Source organism: Podarcis melisellensis (assembly GCF_964234715.1).
Source record: "Podarcis melisellensis genome assembly, chromosome: 12".
NCBI lineage: Eukaryota > Metazoa > Chordata > Lepidosauria > Squamata > Lacertidae > Podarcis > Podarcis melisellensis.
In genome coordinates this window covers 9,632,866-9,656,906 of record NC_138544.1, presented here as the reverse complement: position 1 = coordinate 9,656,906, position 24,041 = coordinate 9,632,866, and positions in this window count along the sequence as shown.

Sequence of the window (24,041 nt, the reverse complement as noted above, 5' to 3'; positions counted from 1 at the left end):
GATTTCTTTTCCTGTGATAAAAAACCTCCTGTTTCGACCGCCAAACCTTTCAAAGGAGCTTTTGCAACCATTGGGCACAATTTGTGAGTCAACTGCCGAAAGTCAGATTTTTGATGAAATTCTGACCCCGGGGCTTAGGGATTTTTTCAAAAAAATATTTGTCTGCCGGTTAAGTTGTCGAGGGCTGATTTCTTTTCCTGTGATAAAAAACTTCCTGTTTCGACCGCCAAACCTTTCGGGGGAGCATTTGCAACCGTTTGGCACCATTTCTGAGTCAATTGCCGAAAGTCAGATTTTTGATGAAATGGTGACCCCGGGGCTTAGGGATATTTTTTTTAAAAAAAATTTCTGCCGGTTAAGTTGTCGAGGGCTGATTTCTTTTCCTGTAATAAAAAGCCTTCTCTTTCGACCGCCAAACCTTTCAGAGGAGCATTAGCAACCGTGTGGCACCATTTCTGAGTCAATTGCCGAAAGTCAGAGTTTTGATGACATTCTGACCCCGGGGCTTAGGGATTTTTTCAAAAAAATATTTTTCTGCCGGTTAAGTTGTTGAGGGCTGATTTCTTATCCTGTGATAAAAAGCCTTCTTTTTCGACCGCCAAACCTTTCAGGGGAGCATTTGCAACCGTTTGGCACCATTTCTGAGTCAATTGCCGAAAGTCAAGATTTTGATGAAATGGTGACCCCGGGGCTTAGGGATTTTTTCAAAAAAATATTTTTCTGTCGGTCAAGTTGTCGAGGGCTGATTTCTTTCCCTGTAATAAAAAGCCTTCTCTTTCGACCGCCAAACCTTTCAGGGGAGCATTAGCAACCGTTTGGCACCATTTCTGAGTCAATTGCCGAAAGTCAGAGTTTTGATGAAATTGTGACCCCGGGGCTTAGGGATTTTTTCAAAAAAATATTTTTCTGTCGGTCAAGTTGTCGAGGGCTGATTTCTTTTCCTGTCATAAAAAATTCCTGTTTCAACCGCCAAACCTTTCAGGGGAGCATTTGCAACCGTTTGGCACCATTTCTGAGTCAATTGCCGAAAGTCAGATTTTTGATGAAATGGTGACCCCGGGGCTTAGGGATATTTTTTTAAAAAAAAAATTCTGCCGGTTAAGTTGTCGAGGGCTGATTTCATTTCCTGTAATAAAAAACCTTCTCTTTCGACCGCCAAACCTTTCAGAGGAGCATTAGCAACCGTGTGGCACCATTTCTGAGTCAATTGCCGAAAGTCAGCGTTTTGATGAAATTGTGACCCCGGGGCTTAGGGATTTTTTTAAAAAAATATTGTTTTGACGGTTAAGTTGTTGAGGGCTGATTTCTTTTCCTGTGATAAAGAACCTCCTGTTTCGACCGCCAAGCCTTTCAGGGGAACATTTGCAACCGTTTGGCACCATTTCTGAGTCAATTGCCGAAAGTCAGAGTTTTGATGAAATTGTGACCCCGGGGCTTAGGGATTTTTTCAAAAAAATATTTTTCTGTCGGTCAAGTTGTCGAGGGCTGATTTCTTTTCCTGTGATAAAAAACGTCCTGTTTCGACCGCCAAACCTTTCAGGGGAGCATTTGCAACCGTTTGGCACCATTTCTGAGTCAATTGCCGAAAGTCAGATTTTTGATGAAATGGTGACCCCGGGGCTTAGGGATATTTTTTTAAAAAAAAATTTCTGCCGGTTAAGTTGTCGAGGGCTGATTTCTTTTCCTGTAATAAAAAGCCTTCTCTTTCGACCGCCAAACCTTTCAGGGGAGCATTAGCAACCGTTTGGCACCATTTCTGAGTCAATTGCCGAAAGTCAGAGTTTTGATGAAATTGTGACCCCGGGGCTTAGGGATTTTTTCAAAAAAATATTTTTCTGCCGGTTAAGTTGTCGAGGGCTGATTTATTATCCTGTGATAAAAAGCCTTCTCTTTCGACCGCCAAACCCTTCAGAGGAGCATCTGCAACCGTTTGGCACCAGTTTTGAGTCAATTGCCGAAAGTGAGATTTTTGATGAAATTGTGACCCCGGGGCTTAGGGATTTTTTCAAAAAAATATTTTTCTGCCGGTTAAGTTGTTGAGGGCTGATTTCTAATCCTGTGATAAAAAGCCTTCTTTTTCGACCGCCAAACCTTTCAGGGGAGCATTTGCAACCGTTTGGCACCATTTCTGAGTCAATTGCCGAAAGTCAGAGTTTTGATGAAATTGTGACCCCGGGGCTTAGGGATTTTTTCAAAAAAATATTTTTCTGTCGGTCAAGTTGTCGAGGGCTGATTTCTTATCCTGTGATAAAAAACTTCCTGTTTCAACCGCCAAACCTTTCAGGGGAGCATTTGCAACCGTTTGGCACCATTTCTGAGTCAATTGCCGAAAGTCAGATTTTTGATGAAATTGTGACCCCGGGGCTTAGGGATTTTTTCAAAAAAATATTTTTCTGCCGGTTAAGTTGTTGAAGGCTGATTTCTTATCCTGTGATAAAAAGCCTTCTTTTTCGACCGCCAAACCTTTCAGGGGAGCATTTGCAACCGTTTGGCACCATTTCTGAGTCAATTGCCGAAAGTCAGAGTTTTGATGAAATTGTGACCCCGGGGCTTAGGGATTTTTTCAAAAAAATATTTTTCTGTCGGTCAAGTTGTCGAGGGCTGATTTCTTTTCCTGTTATAAAAAAGCTCCTGTTTCGACCGCCAAACCTTTCAGGGGAGCATTTGCAACCGTTTGGCACCATTTCTGAGTCAATTGCCGAAAGTCAGATTTTTGATGAAATGGTGACCCCGGGGCTTAGGGATATTTTTTTTAAAAAAAATTTCTGCCGGTTAAGTTGTTGAGGGCTGATTTCTTTTCCTGTAATAAAAAGCCTTCCCTTTCAACCGCCAAACCTTTCAGGGGAGCATTAGCAACCGTTTGGCACCATTTCTGAGTCAATTGCCGAAAGTCAGAGTTTTGATGAAATTGTGACCCCGGGGCTTAGGGATTTTTTCAAAAAAATATTTTTCTGCCGGTTAAGTTGTCGAGGGCTGATTTCTTTTCCTGTTATAAAAAACCTCCTGTTTCGACCGCCAAACCTTTCAGGGGAGCATTAGCAACCGTTTGGCACCATTTCTGAGTCAATTGCCGAAAGTCAGAGTTTTGATGAAATTGTGACCCCGGGGCTTAGGGATTTTTTCAAAAAAATATTTTTCAGTCGGTCAAGTTGTCGAGGGCTGATTTCTTTTCCTGTGATAAAAAAGCTCCTGTTTCGACCGCCAAACCTTTCAGGGGAGCATTTGCAATCGTTTGGCACCATTTCTGAGTCAATTGCCGAAAGTCAGATTTTTGATGAAATGGTGACCCCGGGGCTTAGGGATATCTTTTTTAAAAAAAATTTCTGCCGGTTTAGTTGTCGAGGGCTGATTTCTTTTCCTGTAATAAAAAGCCTTCTCTTTCAACCGCCAAACCTTTCAGGGGAGCATTAGCAACCGTTTGGCACCATTTCTGAGTCAATTGCCGAAAGTCAGTGTTTTGATGAAATTGTGACCCCGGGGCTTAGGGATTTTTTCAAAAAAATATTTTTCTGTCGGTTAAGTTGTCGAGGGCTGATTTATTATCCTGTGATAAAAAGCCTTCTCTTTCGACCGCCAAACCCTTCAGAGGAGCATCTGCAACCGTTTGGCACCAGTTTTGAGTCAATTGCCGAAAGTGAGATTTTTGATGAAATTGTGACCCCGGGGCTTAGGGATTTTTTCAAAAAAATATTTTTCTGTCGGTCAAGTTGTCGAGGGCTGATTTCTTTTCCTGTGATAAAAAACTTCCTGTTTCAACCGCCAAACCTTTCAGGGGAGCATTTGCAACCGTTTGGCACCATTTCTGAGTCAATTGCCGAAAGTCAGATTTTTGATGAAATTGTGACCCCGGGCCCGGCTTAGGGATTTTTTCAAAAAAATATTTTTCTGCCGGTTAAGTTGTTGAAGGCTGATTACTTATCCTGTGATAAAAAGCCTTCTTTTTCAACCGCCAAACCTTTCAGGGGAGCATTTGCAACCGTTTGTCACCATTTCTGAGTCAATTGCCGAAAGTCAGAGTTTTGATGAAATTGTGACCCCGGGGCTTAGGGATTTTTTCAAAAAAATATTTTTCTGTCGGTTAAGTTGTCGAGGGCTGATTTCTTTTCCTGTTATAAAAAACCTCCTGTTTCGACCGCCAAACCTTTCAGGGGAGCATTTGCAACCGTTTGGCACCATTTCTGAGTCAATTGCCGAAAGTCAGAGTTTTGATGAAATTGTGACCCCGGGGCTTAGGGATTTTTTCAAAAAAATATTTTTCTGTCGGTCAAGTTGTTGAGGGCTGATTTCTTTTCCTGTGATAAAGAAGCTCCTGTTTCGACCGCCAAACCTTTCAGGGGAGCATTTGCAACCGTTTGGCACCAGTTTTGAGTCAATTGCCTTAAGTCAGATTTTTGATGAAATTCTGACCCCGGGGCTTAGGGATTTTTTCAAAAAAATATTTTTCTGCCGGTTAAGTTGTCGAGGGCTGATTTCTTATCCTGTGATAAAAAGCCTTCTTTTTCGGCCGCCAAACCTTTCAGGGGAGCATTTGCAACCGTTTTGCACCATTTCTGAGTCAATTGCCGAAAGTCAGATTTTTGATGAAATGGTGACCCCGGGGCTTAGGGATATTTTTTTTAAAAAAAAAATCGGCCGGTTAAGTTGTCGAGGGCTGATTTCTTTTCCTGTGATAAAAAACCTCCTGTTTCGACCGCCAAACCTTTCAGAGGAGTATTTGCAACCATTGGGCACCATTTCTGAGTCAACTGCCGAAAGTCAGATTTTTGATGAAATTCTGACCCCGGGGCTTAGGGATTTTTTCAAAAAAATATTTTTCTGCCGGTTAAGTTGTCGAGGGCTGATTTATTATCCTGTGATAAAAAGCCTTCTCTTTCGACCGCCAAACCCTTCAGAGGAGCATCTGCAACCGTTTGGCACCAGCTTTGAGTCAATTGCTGAAAGTAAGATTTTTGATGAAATTGTGACCCCGGGGCTTAGGGATTTTTTCAAAAAAATATTTTTCTGTCGGTCAAGTTGTCGAGGGCTGATTTCTTTTCCTGTGATAAAAAACTTCCTGTTTCGACCGCCAAACCTTTCAGGGGAGCATTTGCAACCGTTTGGCAGCATTTCTGAGTCAATTGCCGAAAGTCAGATTTTTGATGAAATGGTGACCCCGGGGCTTAGGGATATTTTTTTTAAAAAAATTTTCTGCCGGTTAAGTTGTCGAGGGCTGATTTCTTTTCCTGTAATAAAAAGCCTTCTCTTTCGACCGCCAAACCTTTCAGGGGAGCATTAGCAACCGTTTGGCACCATTTCTGAGTCAATTGCCGAAAGTCAGAGTTTTGATGAAATTGTGACCCCGGGGCTTAGGGATTTTTTCAAAAAAATATTTTTTTGCCGGTTAAGTTGTTGAGGGCTGATTTCTTTTCCTGTGATAAAAAACCTCCTGTTTCGACCGCCAAACCTTTCAGGGGAGCATTTGAAACCGTTTGGCACCAGTTTTGAGTCAATTGCCGAAAGTCAAAGTTTTGATGAAATTCTGACCCCGGGGCTTAGGGATTTTTTCAAAAAAATATTTTTTTGCCGGTTAAGTTGTTGAGTGCTGATTTCTTTTCCTGTGATAAAAAACCTCCTGTTTCGACCGCCAAACCTTTCAGGGGAGCATTGGCAACCGTTTGGCACCAGTTTTGAGTCAATTGCCGAAAGTCAGAGTTTTGATGAAATTCTGACCCCGGGGCTTAGGGATTTTTTCAAAAAAATATTTTTCTGCCGGTTAAGTTGTCGAGGGCTGATTTATTATCCTGTGATAAAAAGCCTTCTCTTTCGACCGCCAAACCCTTCAGAGGAGCATGTGCAACCGTTTGGCACCAGTTTTGAGTCAATTGCCGAAAGTGAGATTTTTGATGAAATTGTGACCCCGGGGCTTAGGGATTTTTTCAAAAAAATATTTTTCTGCCGGTTAAGTTGTCGAGGGCTGATTTCTTTTCCTGTGATAAAAAACTTCCTGTTTCGACCGCCAAACCTTTCGGGGGAGCATTTGCAACCGTTTGGCACCATTTCTGAGTCAATTGCCGAAAGTCAGATTTTTGATGAAATGGTGACCCCGGGGCTTAGGGATATTTTTTTAAAAAAAAATTTATGCCGGTTAAGTTGTCGAGGGCTGATTTCTTTTCCTGCGATAAAAAACCTCCTGTTTCGACCGCCAAACCTTTCAGAGGAGTATTTTCAACCATTGGGCACCATTTCTGAGTCAACTGCCGAAAGTCAGATTTTTGATGAAATTGTGACCCCGGGGCTTAGGGATTTTTTCAAAAAAATATTTTTCTGCCGGTTAAGTTGTTGAAGGTTGATTTCTTTTTCTGTGATAAAAAGCCTTCTCTTTCGACCGCCAAACCTTTCAGAGGAGCATTAGCAACCGTGTGGCACCATTTCTGAGTCAATTGCCGAAAGTCAGAGTTTTGATGAGATTGTGACCCCGGGGCTTAGGGATTTTTTCAAAAAAATATTTTTTTGCCGGTTAAGTTGTTGAGGGCTGATTTCTTTTTTTGTGATAAAAAACCTCCTGTTTCGACCGCCAAACCTTTCAGGGGAGCATTTGCAACCGTTTGGCACCATTTCTGAGTCAATTGCCGAAAGTCAGAGTTTTGATGAAATTGTGACCCCGGGGCTTAGTGATTTTTTTTTAAAAAAAAAATTTCTGCCGGTTAAGTTGTCGAGGGCTGATTTCTTTTCCTGTGATAAAAAACCTCCTGTTTCAACCGCCAAACCTTTCAGAGGAGTATTTGCAACCATTGGGCACCATTTCTGAGTCAACTGCCGAAAGTCAGATTTTTGATGAAATTCTGACCCCGGGGCTTAGGGATTTTTTCAAAAAAATATTTTTCTGCCGGTTAAGTTGTCGAGGGCTGATTTATTATCCTGTGATAAAAAGCCTTCTCTTTCGACCGCCAAACCTTTCAGAGGAGCATTAGCAACCGTGTGGCACCATTTCTGAGTCAATTGCCGAAAGTCAGAGTTTTGATGAAATTGTGACCCCGGGGCTTAGGGATTTTTTCAAAAAAATATTTTTTTGCCGGTTAAGTTGTTGAGGGCTGATTTCTTTTCCTGTGATAAAAAACCTCCTGTTTCGACCGCCAAACCTTTCAGGGGAGCATTTGCAACCGTTTGGCACCAGTTTTGAGTCAATTGCCGAAAGTCACAGTTTTGATGAAATTCTGACCCCGGGGCTTAGTGATTTTTTTTTTTAAAAAAAATTTATGCCGGTTAAGTTGTCGAGGGCTGATTTCTTTTCCTGCGATAAAAAACCTCCTGTTTCGACCGCCAAACCTTTCAGAGGAGTATTTGCAACCATTGGGCACCATTTCTGAGTCAACTGCCGAAAGTCAGATTTTTGATGAAATTGTGACCCCGGGGCTTAGGGATATTTTCAAAAAAATATTTTTCTGCCGGTTAAGTTGTCGAAGGCTGATTTCTTTTTCTGTGATAAAAAGCCTTCTCTTTCGACCGCCAAACCTTTCAGAGGAGCATTAGCAACCGTGTGGCACCATTTCTGAGTCAATTGCCGAAAGTCAGAGTTTTGATGAGATTGTGACCCCGGGGCTTAGGGATTTTTTCAAAAAAATATTTTTTTGCCGGTTAAGTTGTTGAGGGCTGAATTCTTTTCCTGTGATAAAAAACCTCCTGTTTCGACCGCCAAACCTTTCAGGGGAGCATTTGCAACCGTTTGGCACCATTTCTGAGTCAATTGCCGAAAGTCAGAGTTTTGATGAAATTGTGACCCCGGGGCTTAGTGATTTTTTTTTAAAAAAAAATTTCTGCCGGTTAAGTTGTCGAGGGCTGATTTCTTTTCCTGTGATAAAAAACCTCCTGTTTCAACCGCCAAACCTTTCAGAGGAGTATTTGCAACCATTGGGCACCATTTCTGAGTCAACTGCCGAAAGTCAGATTTTTGATGAAATTCTGACCCCGGGGCTTAGGGATTTTTTCAAAAAAATATTTTTCTGCCGCTTAAGTTGTCGAGGGCTGATTTATTATCCTGTGATAAAAAGCCTTCTCTTTCGACCGCCAAACCCTTCAGAGGAGCATCTGCAACCGTTTGGCACCAGCTTTGAGTCAATTGCCGAAAGTAAGATTTTTGATGAAATTGTGACCCCGGGGCTTAGGGTTTTTTTCAAAAAAATATTTTTCTGCCGGTTAAGTTGTCGAAGGATGATTTCTTTTTCTGTGATAAAAAGCCTTCTCTTTCGACCGCCAAACCTTTCAGAGGAGCATTAGCAACCGTGTGGCACCATTTCTGAGTCAATTGCCGAAAGTCAGAGTTTTGATGAAATTGTGACCCCGGGGCTTAGGGATTTTTTCAAAAAAATATTTTTCTGTCGGTCAAGTTGTCGAGGGCTGATTTCTTTTCCTGTGATAAAAAACTTCCTGTTTCAACCGCCAAACCTTTCAGGGGAGCATTTGCAACCGTTTGGCACCATTTCTGAGTCAATTGCCGAAAGTCAGATTTTTGATGAAAGGGTGACCCCGGGGCTTAGGGATATTTTTTTAAAAAAAAATTTCTTCCGGTTACGTTGTCGAGGGCTGATTTCTTTTCCTGTAATAAAAAGCCTTCTCTTTCGACCGCCAAACCTTTCAGAGGAGCATTAGCAACCGTGTGGCACCATTTCTGAGTCAATTGCCGAAAGCCAGATTTTTGATGAAATTCTGACCCCGGGGCTTAGGGATTTTTTCAAAAAAATATTTTTCTGCCAGTTAAGTTATCGAGGGCTGATTTCTTTTCCTGTGATAAAAAGCCTTCTCTTTCGACCGCCAAACCTTTCAGGGGAGCATTAGCAACCGTTTGGCACCATTTCTGAGTCAACTGCCGAAAGTCAGAGTTTTGATGAAATTGTGACCCCGGGGCTTAGGGATTTTTTCAAAAAAATATTTTTCTGCCGGTTAAGTTGTTGAGGGCTGATTTCTTTTCCTGTGATAAAAAGCCTTCTCTTTCAACCGCCAAACCTTTCAGGGGAGCATTTGCAACCGTTTGGCACCATTTCTGAGTCAATTGCCGAAAGTCAGAGTTTTGATGAAATTGTGACCCCGCGGCTTAGGGATTTTTTCAAAAAAATATTTTTCTGCCGGTTAAGTTGTTGAGGGCTGATTTCTTTTCCTATGATAAAAAAGCTCCTGTTTCGACCGCCAAACCTTTCAGGGGAGCATTTGCAACCGTTTAGCACCAGTTTTGAGTCAATTGCCGAAAGTCAGAGTTTTGATGAAATTGTGACCCCTGGGGCTTAGGGATTTTTTTTTTTTTTTTTAAAAAATTATGCCGGTTAAGTTGTCAAGGGCTGATTTCTTTTCCTGTGATAAAAAAGCTCCTGTTTCGACCGCCAAACCTTTCAGGGGAGCATTTGCAACCGTTTGGCACCATTTCTGAGTCAATTGCCGAAAGTCAGATTTTTGATGAAATTCTGACCCCGGGGCTTAGGGATTTTTTCAAAAAAAAAATTTCTGCCGGTTAAGATGTCGAGGGCTAATTTCATATCCTGTGATAAAAAGCCTTCTCTTTCGACCGCCAAACCTTTCAGAGGAGCATTTGCAACCGTTTGGCACCAGTTTTGAGTCAATTGCCGAAAGTCAGATTTTTGATGAAATTGTGACCCCGGGGCTTAGGGATTTTTTCAAAAAAATATTTTTCTGTTGGTTAAGTTGTCGAGGGCTGATACCTTTTCCTGTGATAAAAAAGCTCCTGTTTCGACCGCCAAACCTTTCAGGGGAGCATTTGCAATCGTTTGGCACCATTTCTGAGTCAATTGCGGAAAGTCAGATTTTTGATGAAATTCTGACCCCGGGGCTTAGGGATTTTTTTTTTAAAAAAAAATTCTGCCGGTTAAGTTGTCGAGGGCTGATTTCTTTTCCTGTGATAAAAAACCTCCTGTTTCGACCGCCAAACCTTTCAAAGGAGCTTTTGCAACCATTGGGCACAATTTGTGAGTCAACTGCCGAAAGTCAGATTTTTGATGAAATTCTGACCCCGGGGCTTAGGGATTTTTTCAAAAAAATATTTGTCTGCCGGTTAAGTTGTCGAGGGCTGATTTCTTTCCTGTGATAAAAAAGCTCCTGTTTTGACCGCCAAACCTTTCAGGGGAGCATTTGCAACCGTTTGGCACCATTTCTGAGTCAATTGCCGAAAGTCAGATTTTTGATGAAATTCTGACCCCGGGGCTTAGGGATTTTTTCAAAAAAATATTTTTCTGTTGGTTAAGTTGTCGAGGGCTGATACCTTTTCCTGTGATAAAAAAGCTCCTGTTTCGACCGCCAAACCTTTCAGGGGAGCATTTGCAATCGTTTGGCACCATTTCTGAGTCAATTGCCGAAAGCCAGATTTTTGATGAAATTCTAACCCCGGGGCTTAGGGATTTTTTCAAAAAAATATTTTTCTGCCAGTTAAGTTATCGAGGGCTGATTTCTTTTCCTGTGATAAAAAGCCTTCTCTTTCGACCGCCAAACCTTTCAGGGGAGCATTTGCAACCGTTTGGCACCAGTTTTGAGTCAATTGCCGAAAGTCAGAGTTTTGATGAAATTGTGACCCCGGGGCTTAGTGATTTTTTTAAAAAAGAAATTTTTCTACCGGTTAAGTTGTCGAGGGCTGATTTCTTTTCCTGTGATAAAAAGCCTTCTCTTTCGACCGCCAAACCTTTCAGGGGAGCATTAGCAACCGTTTGGCACCATTTCTGAGTCAATTGCCGAAAGTCAGAGTTTTGATTAAATTCTGACCCTGGGGCTTAGTGATTTTTTTTAAAAAAAAAAATTCTGCCGGTTAAGTTGTCGAGGGCTGATTTCTTTTCCTGTGATAAAAAACCTCCTGTTTCGACCGCCAAACCTTTCAAAGGAGCATTTGCAACCATTGGGCACAATTTGTGAGTCAACTGCCGAAAGTCAGATTTTTGATGAAATTCTGACCCCAGGGCTTAGGGATTTTTTCAAAAAAATATTTGTCTGCCGGTTAAGTTGTCGAGGGCTGATTTCTTTTCCTGTGATAAAAAAGCTCCTGTTTCGACCGCCAAACCTTTCAGGGGAGCATTTGCAACCGTTTGGCACCATTTCTGAGTCAATTGCCGAAAGTCAGATTTTTGATGAAATTCTGACCCCGGGCCTTAGGGATTTTTTTTTTAAAAAAAAAATTCTGCCGGTTAAGTTGTTGAGGTCTGATTTCTTTTCCTGTGATAAAAAACCTCCTGTTTCGACCGCCAAACCTTTCAAAGGAGCTTTTGCAACCATTGGGCACAATTTGTGAGTCAACTGCCGAAAATCAGGTTTTTGATGAAATTCTGACCCCGGGGCTTAGGGATTTTTTCAAAAAAATATTTTTCTGCCGGTTAAGTTGTCGAGGGCTGATTTCTTTTCCTGTGATAAAAAAGCTCCTGTTTCGACCGCCAAACCTTTCAGGGGAGCATTTGCAACCGTTTGGCACCATTTCTGAGTCAATTGCCGAAAGTCAGATTTTTGATGAAATTCTGACCCCGGGGCTTAGGGATTTTTTCAAAAAAAAATTTTCTGCCGGTTAAGTTGTCGAGGGCTAATTTCTTATCCTGTGATAAAAAGCCTTCTCTTTCGACCGCCAAACCTTTCAGAGGAGCATTTGCAACCGTTTGGCACCAGTTTTGAGTCAATTGCCGAAAGTCAGATTTTTGATGAAATTCTGACCCCGGGGCTTAGGGATTTTTTCAAAAAAATATTTTTCTGCCAGTTAAGTTGTCGAGGGCTGATTTCTTTTCCTGTGATAAAAAGCCTTCTCTTTCGACCCCCAAAGCTTTCAGGGGAGCATTTGCAACCGTTTGGCACCAGTTTTGAGTCAACTGCCGAAAGTCAGAGTTTTGATGAAATTGTGACCCCGGGGCGTAGGGATATTTTCAAAAAAATATTTTTCTGCCGGTTAAGTTGTTGAGGGCTGATTTCTTTTCCTGTGATAAAAAACCTCCTGTTTCGACCGCCAAACCTTTCAGGGGAGCATTTGCAACCGTTTGGCACCAGTTTTGAGTCAATTGCCGAAAGTCAGAGTTTTGATGAAATTCTGACCCCGGGGCTTAGGGATTTTTTTTAAAAAAAATTTTTTTATTCTGGTTAAGTTGTTGAGGGCTGATTTCTTTTCCTGTGATAAAAAACCTCCTGTTTCGACCGCCAAACCTTTCAGGGGAGCATTTGCAACCGTTTGGCACCAGTTTTGAGTCAACTGCCGAAAGTCAGAGTTTTGATGAAATTGTGACCCCGGGGCTTAGGGATTTTTTTTAAAAAAAATTTTTTTTATTCTGGTTAAGTTGTCGAGGGCTGATTTCTTTTCCTGTGATAAAAAACCTCCTGTTTCGACCGCCAAACCCTTCAGAGGAGCATTTGCAACCGTTTGGCTCCAGTTTTGATTCAATTGCCGAAAGTCAGAATTTTGATGAAATTGTGACCCCGGGGCTTAGGGATTTTTTCAAAAAAATATTTTTCTGCCGGTTAAGTTGTTGAGGGCTGATTTCTTTTCCTGTAATAAAAAGCCTTCTCTGTCGACCACAAAACCTTTCAGGGGAGCATTAGCAACCGTTTGGCACCATTTCTGAGTCAATTGCCGAAAGTCAGAGTTTTGATGAAATTGTGACCCCGGGGCGTAGGGATTTTTTCAAAAAAATATTTTTCTGCCGGTTAAGTTGTTGAGGGCTGATTTCTTTTCCTGTGATAAAAAAGCTCCTGTTTCGACCGCCAAACCTTTCAGGGGAGCATTTGCAACCGTTTGGCACCATTTCTGAGTCAATTGCCGAAAGTCAGATTTTTGATGAAATTCTGACCCCGGGGCTTAGGGATTTTTTTAAAAAAAAAAATTTCTGCCGGTTACGTTGTCGAGGGCTGATTTCTTTTCCTGTTATAAAAAACCTCCTGTTTCGACCGCCAAACCATTCAAAGGAGCATTTGCAACCATTGGGCACAATTTGTGAGTCAACTGCCGAAGGTCAGATGTTTGATGAAATTCTGACCCCGGGGCTTAGGGATTTTTTCAAAAAAATATTTGTCTGCCGGTTAAGTTGTCGAGGGCTGATTTCTTTTCCTGTGATAAAAAAGCTCCTGTTTCGACCGCCAAACCTTTCAGGGGAGCATTTGCAACCGTTTGGCACCATTTCTGAGTCAATTGCCGAAAGTCAGATTTTTGATGAAATTCTGACCCCGGGGCTTAGGGATTTTTTCAAAAAAATATTTTTCTGCCGGTTAAGTTGTCGAGGGCTGATTTCTTTTCCTGTGCTAAAAAAGCTCCTGTTTCGACCGCCAAACCTTTCAGGGGAGCATTTGCAACCGTTTGGCACCATTTCTGAGTCAATTGCCGAAAGTCAGATTTTTGATGAAATTCTGACCCCGGGGCTTAGGGATTTTTTCAAAAAAAAATTTTCTGCCGGTTAAGTTGTCGAGGGCTAATTTCTTATCCTGTGATAAAAAGCCTTCTCTTTCGACCGCCAAACCTTTCAGAGGAGCATTTGCAACCGTTTGGCACCAGTTTTGAGTCAATTGCCGAAAGTCAGATTTTTGATGAAATTGTGACCCCGGGGCTTAGGGATTTTTTCAAAAAAATATTTTTCTGTTGGTTAAGTTGTCGAGGGCTGATACCTTTTCCTGTGATAAAAAAGCTCCTGTTTCGACCGCCAAACCTTTCAGGGGAGCATTTGCAATCGTTTGGCACCATTTCTGAGTCAATTGCCGAAAGCCAGATTTTTGATGAAATTGTGACCCCGGGGCTTAGGGATTTTTTCAAAAAAATATTTTTCTGCCAGTTAAGTTATCGAGGGCTGATTTCTTTTCCTGTGATTAAAAGCCTTCTCTTTCGACCGCCAAACCTTTCAGGGGAGCATTAGCAACCGTTTGGCACAATTTCTGAGTCAACTGCCGAAAGTCAGAGTTTTGATGAAATTGTGACCCCGGGGCTTAGTGATTTTTTTAAAAAAAATTTTTTCTACCGGTTAAGTTGTCGAGGGCTGATTTCTTTTCCTGTGATAAAAAGCCTTCTCTTTCGACCGCCAAAGCTTTCAGGCGAGCATTTGCAACCGTTTGGCACCAGTTTTGAGTCAACTGCCGAAACTCAGAGTTTTGATGAAATTGTGACCCCGGGGCGTAGGGATTTTTTCAAAAAAATATTTTTCTGCCAGTTAAGTTGTAGAGGGCTGATTTCTTTTCCTGTGATAAAAAACCTCCTGTTTCGACCGCCAAACCTTTCAGGGGAGCATTTGCAACCGTTTGGCACCATTTTTGAGTCAATTGCCGAAAGTCAGAGTTTTGATGAAATTGTGACCCCGGGGCGTAGGGATTTTTTTTTAAAAAAAAAAATTCTGCCGGTTAAGTTGTCGAGGGCTGATTTCTTTTCCTGTGATAAAAAACCTCCTGTTTCGACCGCCAAACCCTTCAGAGGAGCATTTGCAACCGTTGGGCACCAGTTTTGATTCAATTGCCGAAAGTCAGAGTTTTGATGAAATTGTGACCCCGGGGCGTAGGGATTTTTTCAAAAAAATATTTTTCTGCCGGTTAAGTTATTGAGGGCTGATTTCTTTTCCTGTGATAAAAAACCTCCTGTTTCGACCGCCAAACCCTTCAGAGGAGCATTTGCAACCGTTTGGCACCAGTTTTGATTCAATTGCCGAAAGTCAGAGTTTTGATGAAATTGTGACCCCGGGGCTTAGTGATTTTTTTAAAAAAAAATTTTTCTACCCGTTAAGTTGTCGAGGGCTGATTTCTTTTCCTGTGATAAAAAGCCTTCTCTTTCGACCGCCAAACCTTTCAGGGGAGCATTTGCAACCGTTTGGCACCATTTCTGAGTCAATTGCCGAAAGTCAGAGTTTTGATGAAATTGTGACCCCGGGGCTTAGGGATTTTTTCAACAAAATATTTTTCTGCCGGTTAAGTTGTTGAGGGCTGATTTCTTTTCCTGTAATAAAAAGCCTTCTCTTTCGACCGCCAAACCTTTCAGGGGAGCATTAGCAACCGTTTGGCACCAGTTTTGATTCAATTGCCGAAAGTCAGAGTTTTGATGAAATTGTGACCCCGGGGCTTAGTGATTTTTTTTAAAAAAAATTTTTATTCTGGTTAAGTTGTCGAGGGCTGATTTCTTTTCCTGTGATAAAAAGCCTTCTCTTTCGACCGCCAAAGCTTTCAGGGGAGCATTTGCAACCGTTTGGCACCATTTCTGAGTCAACTGCCGAAAGTCAGAGTTTTGATGAAATTGTGACCCCGGGGCGTAGGGATTTTTTCAAAAAAATATTTTTCTGCCGGTTAAGTTGTTGAGGGCTGATTTCTTTTCCTGTGATAAAAAAGCTCCTGTTTCGACCGCCAAACCTTTCAAAGGAGCATTTGCAACCATTGGGCACCATTTCTGAGTCATCTGCCGAAAGTCAGAGTTTTGATGAAATTGTGACCCCGGGGCGTAGGGATTTTTTCAAAAAAATATTTTTCTGCCGGTTAAGTTGTTGAGGGCTCATTTCTTTTCCTGTGATAAAAAACCTCCTGTTTCGACCGCCAAACCTTTCAAAGGAGCATTTGCAACCATTGGGCACAATTTGTGAGTCAACTGCCGAAAGTCAGATTTTTGATGAAATTCTGACCTCGGGGCTTAGGGATTTTTTCAAAAAAATATTTTTCTGCCGGTTAAGTTGTCAAGGGCTGATTTCTTTTCCTGTGATAAAAAAGCTCCTGTTTCGACCGCCAAACCTTTCAGGGGAGCATTTGCAACCGTTTGGCACCATTTCTGAGTCAATTGCCGAAAGTCAGATTTTTGATGAAATTCTGACCCCGGGGCTTAGGGATTTTTTTTAAAAAAAATTTTCTGCCGGTTAAGTTGTCGAGGGCTAATTTCTTATCCTGTGATAAAAAGCCTTCTCTTTCGACCGCCAAACCTTTCAGAGGAGCATTTGCAACCGTTTGGCACCAGTTTTGAGTCAATTGCCGAAATTCAGATTTTTGATGAAATTGTGACCCCGGGGCTTAGGGATTTTTTCAAAAAAATATTTTTCTGTTGGTTAAGTTGTCGAGGGCTGATACCTTTTCCTGTGATAAAAAAGCGCCTGTTTCGACCGCCAAACCTTTCAGGGGAGCATTTGCAATCGTTTGGCACCATTTCTGAGTCAATTGCCGAAAGCCAGATTTTTGATGAAATTCTGACCCCGGGGCTTAGGGATTTTTTCAAAAAAATATTTTTCTGCCAGTTAAATTATCGAGGGCTGATTTCTTTTCCTGTGATAAAAAGCCTTCTCTTTCGACCGCCAAACCTTTCAGGGGAGCATTAGCAACCGTTTGGCACCAGTTTTGAGTCAATTGCCGAAAGTCAGAGTTTTGATGAAATTGTGACCCCGGGGCTTAGTGATTTTTTTTAAAAAAAAAAAATTTCTACCGGTTAAGTTGTCGAGGGCTGATACCTTTTCCTGTGATAAAAAACCTCCTGTTTCGACCGCCAAACCTTTCAGGGGAGCATTTGCAACCGTTTGGCACCAGTTTTGAGTCAACTGCCGAAAGTCAGAGTTTTGATGAAATTGTGACCCCGGGGCGTAGGGATTTTTTCAAAAAAATATTTTTATTCTGGTTAAGTTGTCGAGGGCTGATTTCTTTTCCTGTAATAAAAAGCCTTCTCTTTCGACCGCCAAACCTTTCAGGGGAGCATTAGCAACCGTTTGGCACCATTTCTGAGTCAATTGCCGAACGTCAGATTTTTGATGAAATTGTGACCCCGGGGCTTAGGGTTTTTTTACAAAAAATATTTTTCTGTCGGTTAAGTTGTCGAGGGCTGATTTCTTTTCCTGTGATAAAAAGCCTTCTCTTTCGACCGCCAAACCTTTCAGGGGAGCATTTGCAACCGTTTGGCACCAGTTTTGAGTCAATTGCCGAAAGTCAGAGTTTTGATGAAATTCTGACCCCGGGGCTTAGTGATTTTTTTTTTAAAAAAATAAAATTCTGCCGGTTAAGTTGTCGAGGGCTGATTTCTTTTCCTGTGATAAAAAACCTCCTGTTTCGACCGCCAAACCTTTCAGAGGAGTATTTGCAACCATTAGGCACCATTTCTGAGTCAACTGCCGAAAGTCAGATTTTTGATGAAATTCTGACCCCGGGGTTTAGGGATTTTTTCAAAAAAACATTTCTCTGCCGTTTAAGTTGTTGAGGACTGATTTCTTTTCCTGTGATAAAAAACCTCCTGTTTCGACCGCCAAACCTTTCAGAGGAGCATTTGCAACCATTGGGCACCATTTCTGAGTCAATTGCCGAAAGTCAGATTTTTGACGAAATTCTGACCCCGGGGCGTAGGGATTTTTTCAAAAAAATATTTTTCTGCCGGTTAAGTTGTTGAGGGCTGATTTCTTTTCCTGTGATAAAAAACATCCTGTTTCGACTGCCAAACCTTTCAGGGGAGCATTAGCAACCGTTTGGCACCATTTCTGAGTCAATTGCCGAACGTCAGATTTTTGATGAAATTGTGACCCCGGGGCGTAGTGATTTTTTCAAAACAATATTTTTCTGCCGGTTAAGTTGTTGAGGGCTGATTTCTTTTCCTGTGATAAAAAACCTCCTGTTTCGACCGCCAAACCTTTCAGGGGAGCATTTGCAACCGTTTGGCACCAGTTTTGAGTCAATTGCCGAAAGTCTGAGTTTTGATGAAATTCCCACCCCGGGGCTTAGTGATTTTTTTTTTTAAAAAAAAATTCTGCTGGTTAAGTTGTCGAGGGCTGATTTCTTATCCTGTGATAAAAAGCCTTCTTTTTCGACCGCCAAACTTTTCAGAGGAGCATTAGCAACCGTTTGGCACCATTTCTGAGTCAATTGCCGAACGTCAGATTTTTGATGAAATTGTGACCCCGGGGCGTAGGGATTTTTTCAAAAAAATATTTTTCTTCTGGTTAAGTTGTCGAGGGTTGATTTCTTTTCCTGTAATAAAAGGCCTTCTCTTTCGACCGCCAAACCTTTCAGGGGAGCATTAGAAACCGTTTGGCACCATTTCTGAGTCAATTGCCGAACGTCAGATTTTTGATGAAATTGTGACCCCGGGGCGTAGGGATTTTTTCAAAAAAATATTTTTCTGCCGGTTAAGTTGTTGAGGGCTGATTTCTTTTCCTGTGATAAAAAACCTCCTGTTTCGACCGCCAAACCTTTCAGGGGAGCAATTGCAACCGTTTGGCACCAGTTTTGAGTAAATTGCCGAAGGTCAGAATTTTGATGAAATTCTGACCCCGGGGCGTAGTGATTTTTTCAAAAAAATATTTTTCTGCCGGTTAAGTTGTTGAGGGCTGATTTCTTTTCCTGTGATAAAAACCTCCTGTTTCGACCGCCAAACCATTCAGGGGAGCATTTGCAACCGTTTGGCACCAGTTTTGAGTCAATTGCCGAAAGTCTGAGTTTTGATGAAATTCCCACCCCGGGGCTTAGTGATTTTTTTTAAAAAAAAAATTTCTGCCGGTTAAGTTGTCGAGGGCTGATTTCTTATCCTGTGATAAAAAGCCTTCTCTTTCGACCGCCAAACCTTTCAGGGGAGCATTTGCAACCGTTTGGCACCAGTTTTGAGTCAATTGCCTTACGTCAGAGTTTTGATGAAATTGTGACCCCGGGGCTTAGGGATTTTTTCAAAAAAATATTTTTCTGCTGGTTAAGTTGTCGAGGGCTGATTTCTTTTCCTGTAATAAAAAGCCTTCTCTTTCGACCGCCAAACCTTTCAGGGGAGCATTAGCAACCGTTTGGCACCATTTCTGAGTCAATTGCCGAAAGTCAGAGATTTGATGAAATTGTGACCCCGGGGCTTAGTGATTTTTTCAAAAAAATATTTTTCTGTCGGTTAAGTTGTTGAGGGCTGATTTCTTTTCCTGTAATAAAAAGCCTTCTCTTTCGACCGCCAAACCTTTCAGGGGAGCATTAGCAACCGTTTGGCACCATTTCTGAGTCAATTGCCGAAAGTCAGATTTTTGATGAAATTGTAACCCCGGGGCTTACGGATTTTTTTAAAAAAATATTTCTCTGCCGGTTAAGTTGTCGAGGGCTAATTTCTTTTCCTGTAATAAAAAGCCTTCTCTTTCGACCGCCAAACCTTTCAGGGGAGCATTAGCAACCGTTTGGCACCATTTCTGAGTCAATTGCCGAACGTCAGATTATTGATGAAAATGTGACCCCGGGGCTTAGGGTTTTTTTACAAAAAATATTTTTCTGTCGGTTAAGTTGTTGAGGGCTGATTTCTTTTCCTGTGATAAAAAACCTCCTGTTTCGACCGCCAAACCTTTCAGGGGAGCATTTGCAACCGTTTGGCACCAGTTTTGAGTCAATTGCCGAAAGTCAGAGTTTTGATGAAATTCTGACCCCGGGGCGTAGTGATTTTTTCAAAAAAATATTTTTCTGCCGGTTAAGTTGTTGAGGGCTGATTTTTTTTTCTGTGATAAAAAACCTCCTGTTTCGACCGCCAAACCTTTCAGGGGAGCATTTGCAACCGTATGGAACCAGTTTTGAGTCAATTGCCGAAAGTCTGAGTTTTGATGAAATTCCCACCCCGGGGCTTAGTGATTTTTTTTTTAAAAAAAAATTCTGCCGGTTAAGTTGTCGAGGGCTGATTTCTTATCCTGTGATAAAAAGCCTTCTCTTTCGACCGCCAAACCTTTCAGGGGAGCATTAGCAACCGTTTGGCACCATTTCTGAGTCAATTGCCGAAAGTCAGATTTTTGATGAAATTGTGACCCCGGGGCTTAGGGATGTCTTCAAAAAAATATTTTTCTGCCGGTTAAGTTCTTGAGGGCTGATTTCTTTTCCTGTGATAAAAAACCTCCTGTTTCGACCGCCAAACCTTTCAGGGGAGCATTTGCAACCGTTTGGCACCATTTCTGAGTCAATTGCCGAAAGTCGGAGTTTTGATGAAATTGTGACCCCGGGGCTTAGGGATTTTTTCAAAAAAATATTTTTCTTCTGGTTAAGTTGTCGAGGGCTGATTTCTTTTCCTGTGATAAAAAGCCTTCTCTTTCGACCGCCAAACCTTTCAGGGGAGCATTTGCAACCGTTTGGCACCATTTCTGAGTCAATTGCCGAAAGTCAGAGTTTTGATGAAATTCTGACCCCGGGGCGTAGGGATTTTTTCAAAAAAATATTTTTCTGCCGGTTAAGTTTTCGAGGGCTGATTTCTTTTCCTGTGATAAAAAACCTCCTGTTTCGACCGCCAAACCTTTCAGAGGAGTATTTGCAACCATTGGGCACCATTTCTGAGTCAACTGCCGAAAGTCAGATTTTTGATGAAATTCTGACCCCGGGGTTTAGGGATTTTTTAAAAAAAATTTTTTCTACCGGTTAAGTTGTCAAGGGCTGATTTCTTTTCCTGTGATAAAAAGCCTTCTCTTTCGACCGCCAAACCTTTCAGGGGAGCATTTGCAACCGTTTGGCACCATTTCCGAGTCAATTGCCGAACGTCAGATTATTGATGAAAATGTGACCCCGGGGCTTAGGGTTTTTTTACAAAAAATATTTTTCTGTCGGTTAAGTTGTTGAGGGCTGATTTCTTTTCCTGTGATAAAAAACCTCCTGTTTCGACCGCCAAACCTTTCAGGGGAGCATTTGCAACCGTTTGGCATCAGTTTTGAGTCAATTGCCGAAAGTCAGAGTTTTGATGAAATTCTGACCCCGGGGCGTAGTGATTTTTTCAAAAAAATATTTTTCTGCCGGTTAAGTTGTTGAGGGCTGATTTTTTTTCCTGTGATAAAAAGCCTTCTCTTTCGACCGCCAAACCTTTCAGGGGAGCATTTGTAACCGTTTGGCACCATTTCCGAGTCAATTGCCGAAAGTCAGATTTTTGATGAAATTCTGACCCCGGGGCTTAGTGATTTTTTTTTAAAAAAAAAATTCTGCCGGTTAAGTTCTCGAGGGCTGATTTCTTATCTTGTGATAAAAAGCCTTCTTTTTCGACCACCAAACCTTTCAGAGGAGCATTAGCAACCGTTTGGCACCATTTCTGAGTCAATTGCCGAAAGTCAGATTTTTGATGAAATGGTGACCCCGGGGCTTAGGGATTTTTTCAAAAAAACATTTCTCTGCCGCTTAAGTTGTTGAGGACTGATTTCTTTTCCTGTGATAAAAAACCTCCTGTTTCGAGCGCCAAACCTTTCAGAGGAGCATTTGCAACCATTGGGCACCATTTCTGAGTCAATTGCCGAAAGTCAGATTTTTGACGAAATTCTGACCCCGGGGCGTAGGGATTTTTTCAAAAAAATATTTTTCTGCCGGTTAAATTGTTGAGGGCTGATTTCTTTTCCTGTGATAAAAAACCTCCTGTTTCGACCGCCAAACCTTTCAGGGGAGCATTTGCAACCGTTTGGCACCAGTTTTGAGTCAATTGCCGAAGGTCAGAATTTTGATGAAATTCTGACCCCGGGGCGTAGTGATTTTTTCAAAAAAATATTTTTCTGCCGGTTAAGTTGTTGAGGGCTGATTTCTTTTCCTGTGATAAAAAACCTCCTGTTTCGACCGCCAAACCTTTCAGGGGAGCATTTGCAACCGTTTGGCACCAGTTTTGAGTCAATTGCCGAAAGTCTGAGTTTTGATGAAATTCCCACCCCGGGGCTTAGTGATTTTTTTTTTAAAAAAAAATTCTGCTGGTTAAGTTGTCGAGGGCTGATTTCTTATCCTGTGATAAAAAGCCTTCTTTTTCGACCGCCAAACTTTTCAGAGGAGCATTAGCAACCGTTTGGCACCATTTCTGAGTCAATTGCCGAACGTCAGATTTTTGATGAAATTGTGACCACGGGGCGTAGGGATTTTTTCAAAAAAATATTTTTCTTCTGGTTAAGTTGTCGAGGGTTGATTTCTTTTCCTGTAATAAAAAGCCTTCTCTTTCGACCGCCAAACCTTTCAGGGGAGCATTAGCAACCGTTTGGCACCATTTCTGAGTCAATTGCCGAACGACAGATTTTTGATGAAATTGTGACCCCGGGGCGTAGGGATTTTTTCAAAAAAATATTTTTCTGCCGGTTAAGTTGTTGAGGGCTGATTTCTTTTCCTGTGATAAAAAACCTCCTGTTTCGACCGCCAAACCTTTCAGGGGAGCATTTGCAACCGTTTGGCACCAGTTTTGAGTAAATTGCCGAAGGTCAGAATTTTGATGAAATTCTGACCCCGGGGGGTAGTGATTTTTTCAAAAAAATATTTTTCTGCCGGTTAAGTTGTTGAGGGCTGATTTCTTTTCCAGTGATAAAAACCTCCTGTTTCGACCGCCAAACCATTCAGGGGAGCATTTGCAACCGTTTGGCACCAGTTTTGAGTCAATTGCCGAAAGGCTGAGTTTTGATGAAATTCCCACCCCGGGGCTTAGTGATTTTTTTTTAAAAAAAATTTCTGCCGGTTAAGTTGTCGAGGGCTGATTTCTTATCCTGTGATAAAAAGCCTTCTCTTTCGACCGCCAAACCTTTCAGGGGAGCATTAGCAACCGTTTGGCACCATTTCTGAGTTAATTGCCGAACGTCAGATTTTTGATGAAAATGTGACCCCGGGGCTTAGGGTTTTTTTACAAAAAATATTTTTCTGTCGGTTAAGTTGTTGAGGGCTGATTTCTTTTCCTGTAATAAAAAGCCTTCTCTTTCGACCGCCAAACCTTTCAGGGGAGCATTAGCAACCGTTTGGCACCATTTCTGAGTCAATTGCCGAACGTCAGATTTTTGATGAAATTGTGACCCCGGGGCGTAGGGATTTTTTCAAAAAAATATTTTTCTGCCGGTTAAGTTGTTGAGGGCTGATTTCTTTTCCTGTGATAAAAAACCTCCTGTTTCGACCGCCAAACCTTTCAGGGGAGCATTTGCAACCGTTTGGCACCAGTTTTGAGTAAATTGCCGAAGGTCAGAATTTTGATGAAATTCTGACCCCGGGGCGTAGTGATTTTTTCAAAAAAATATTTTTCTGCCGGTTAAGTTGTTGAGGGCTGATTTCTTTTCCTGTGATAAAAACCTCCTGTTTCGACCGCCAAACCATTCAGGGGAGCATTTGCAACCGTTTGGCACCAGTTTTGAGTCAATTGCCGAAAGTCTGAGTTTTGATGAAATTCCCACCCCGGGGCTTAGTGATTTTTTTTAAAAAAAAAATTTCTGCCGGTTAAGTTGTCGAGGGCTGATTTCTTATCCTGTGATAAAAAGCCTTCTCTTTCGACCGCCAAACCTTTCAGGGGAGCATTAGCAACCGTTTGGCACCATTTCTGAGTTAATTGCCGAACGTCAGATTTTTGATGAAAATGTGACCCCGGGGCTTAGGGTTTTTTTACAAAAAATATTTTTCTGTCGGTTAAGTTGTTGAGGGCTGATTTCTTTTCCTGTGATAAAAAACCTCCTGTTTCGACCGCCAAACCTTTCAGGGGAGCATTTGCAACCGTTTGGCACCAGTTTTGAGTCAATTGCCTTACGTCAGAGTTTTGATGAAATTGTGACCCCGGGGCTTAGGGATTTTTTCAAAAAAATATTTTTCTGTCGGTTAAGTTGTTGAGGGCTGATTTCTTTTCCTGTAATAAAAAGCCTTCTCTTTCGACCGCCAAACCTTTCAGGGGAGCATTAGCAACCGTTTGGCACCATTTCTGAGTCAATTGCCGAAAGTCAGATTTTTGATGAAATTGTAACCCCGGGGCTTAGGGATTTTTTTAAAAAAATATTTCTCTGCCGGTTAAGTTGTCGAGGGCTGATTTCTTTTCCTGTAATAAAAAGCCTTCTCTTTCGACCGCCAAACCTTTCAGGGGAGCATTAGCAACCGTTTGGCACCATTTCTGAGTCAATTGCCGAACGTCAGATTATTGATGAAAATGTGACCCCGGGGCTTAGGGTTTTTTTACAAAAAATATTTCTCTGTCGGTTAAGTTGTTGAGGGCTGATTTCTTTTCCTGTGATAAAAAACCTCCTGTTTCGACCGCCAAACCTTTCAGGGGAGCATTTGCAACCGTTTGGAACCAGTTTTGAGTCAATTGCCGAAAGTCTGAGTTTTGATGAAATTCCCACCCCGGGGCTTAGTGATTTTTTTTAAAAAAAAATTTCTGCCGGTTAAGTTGTCGAGGGCTGATTTCTTATCCTGTGATAAAAAGCCTTCTCTTT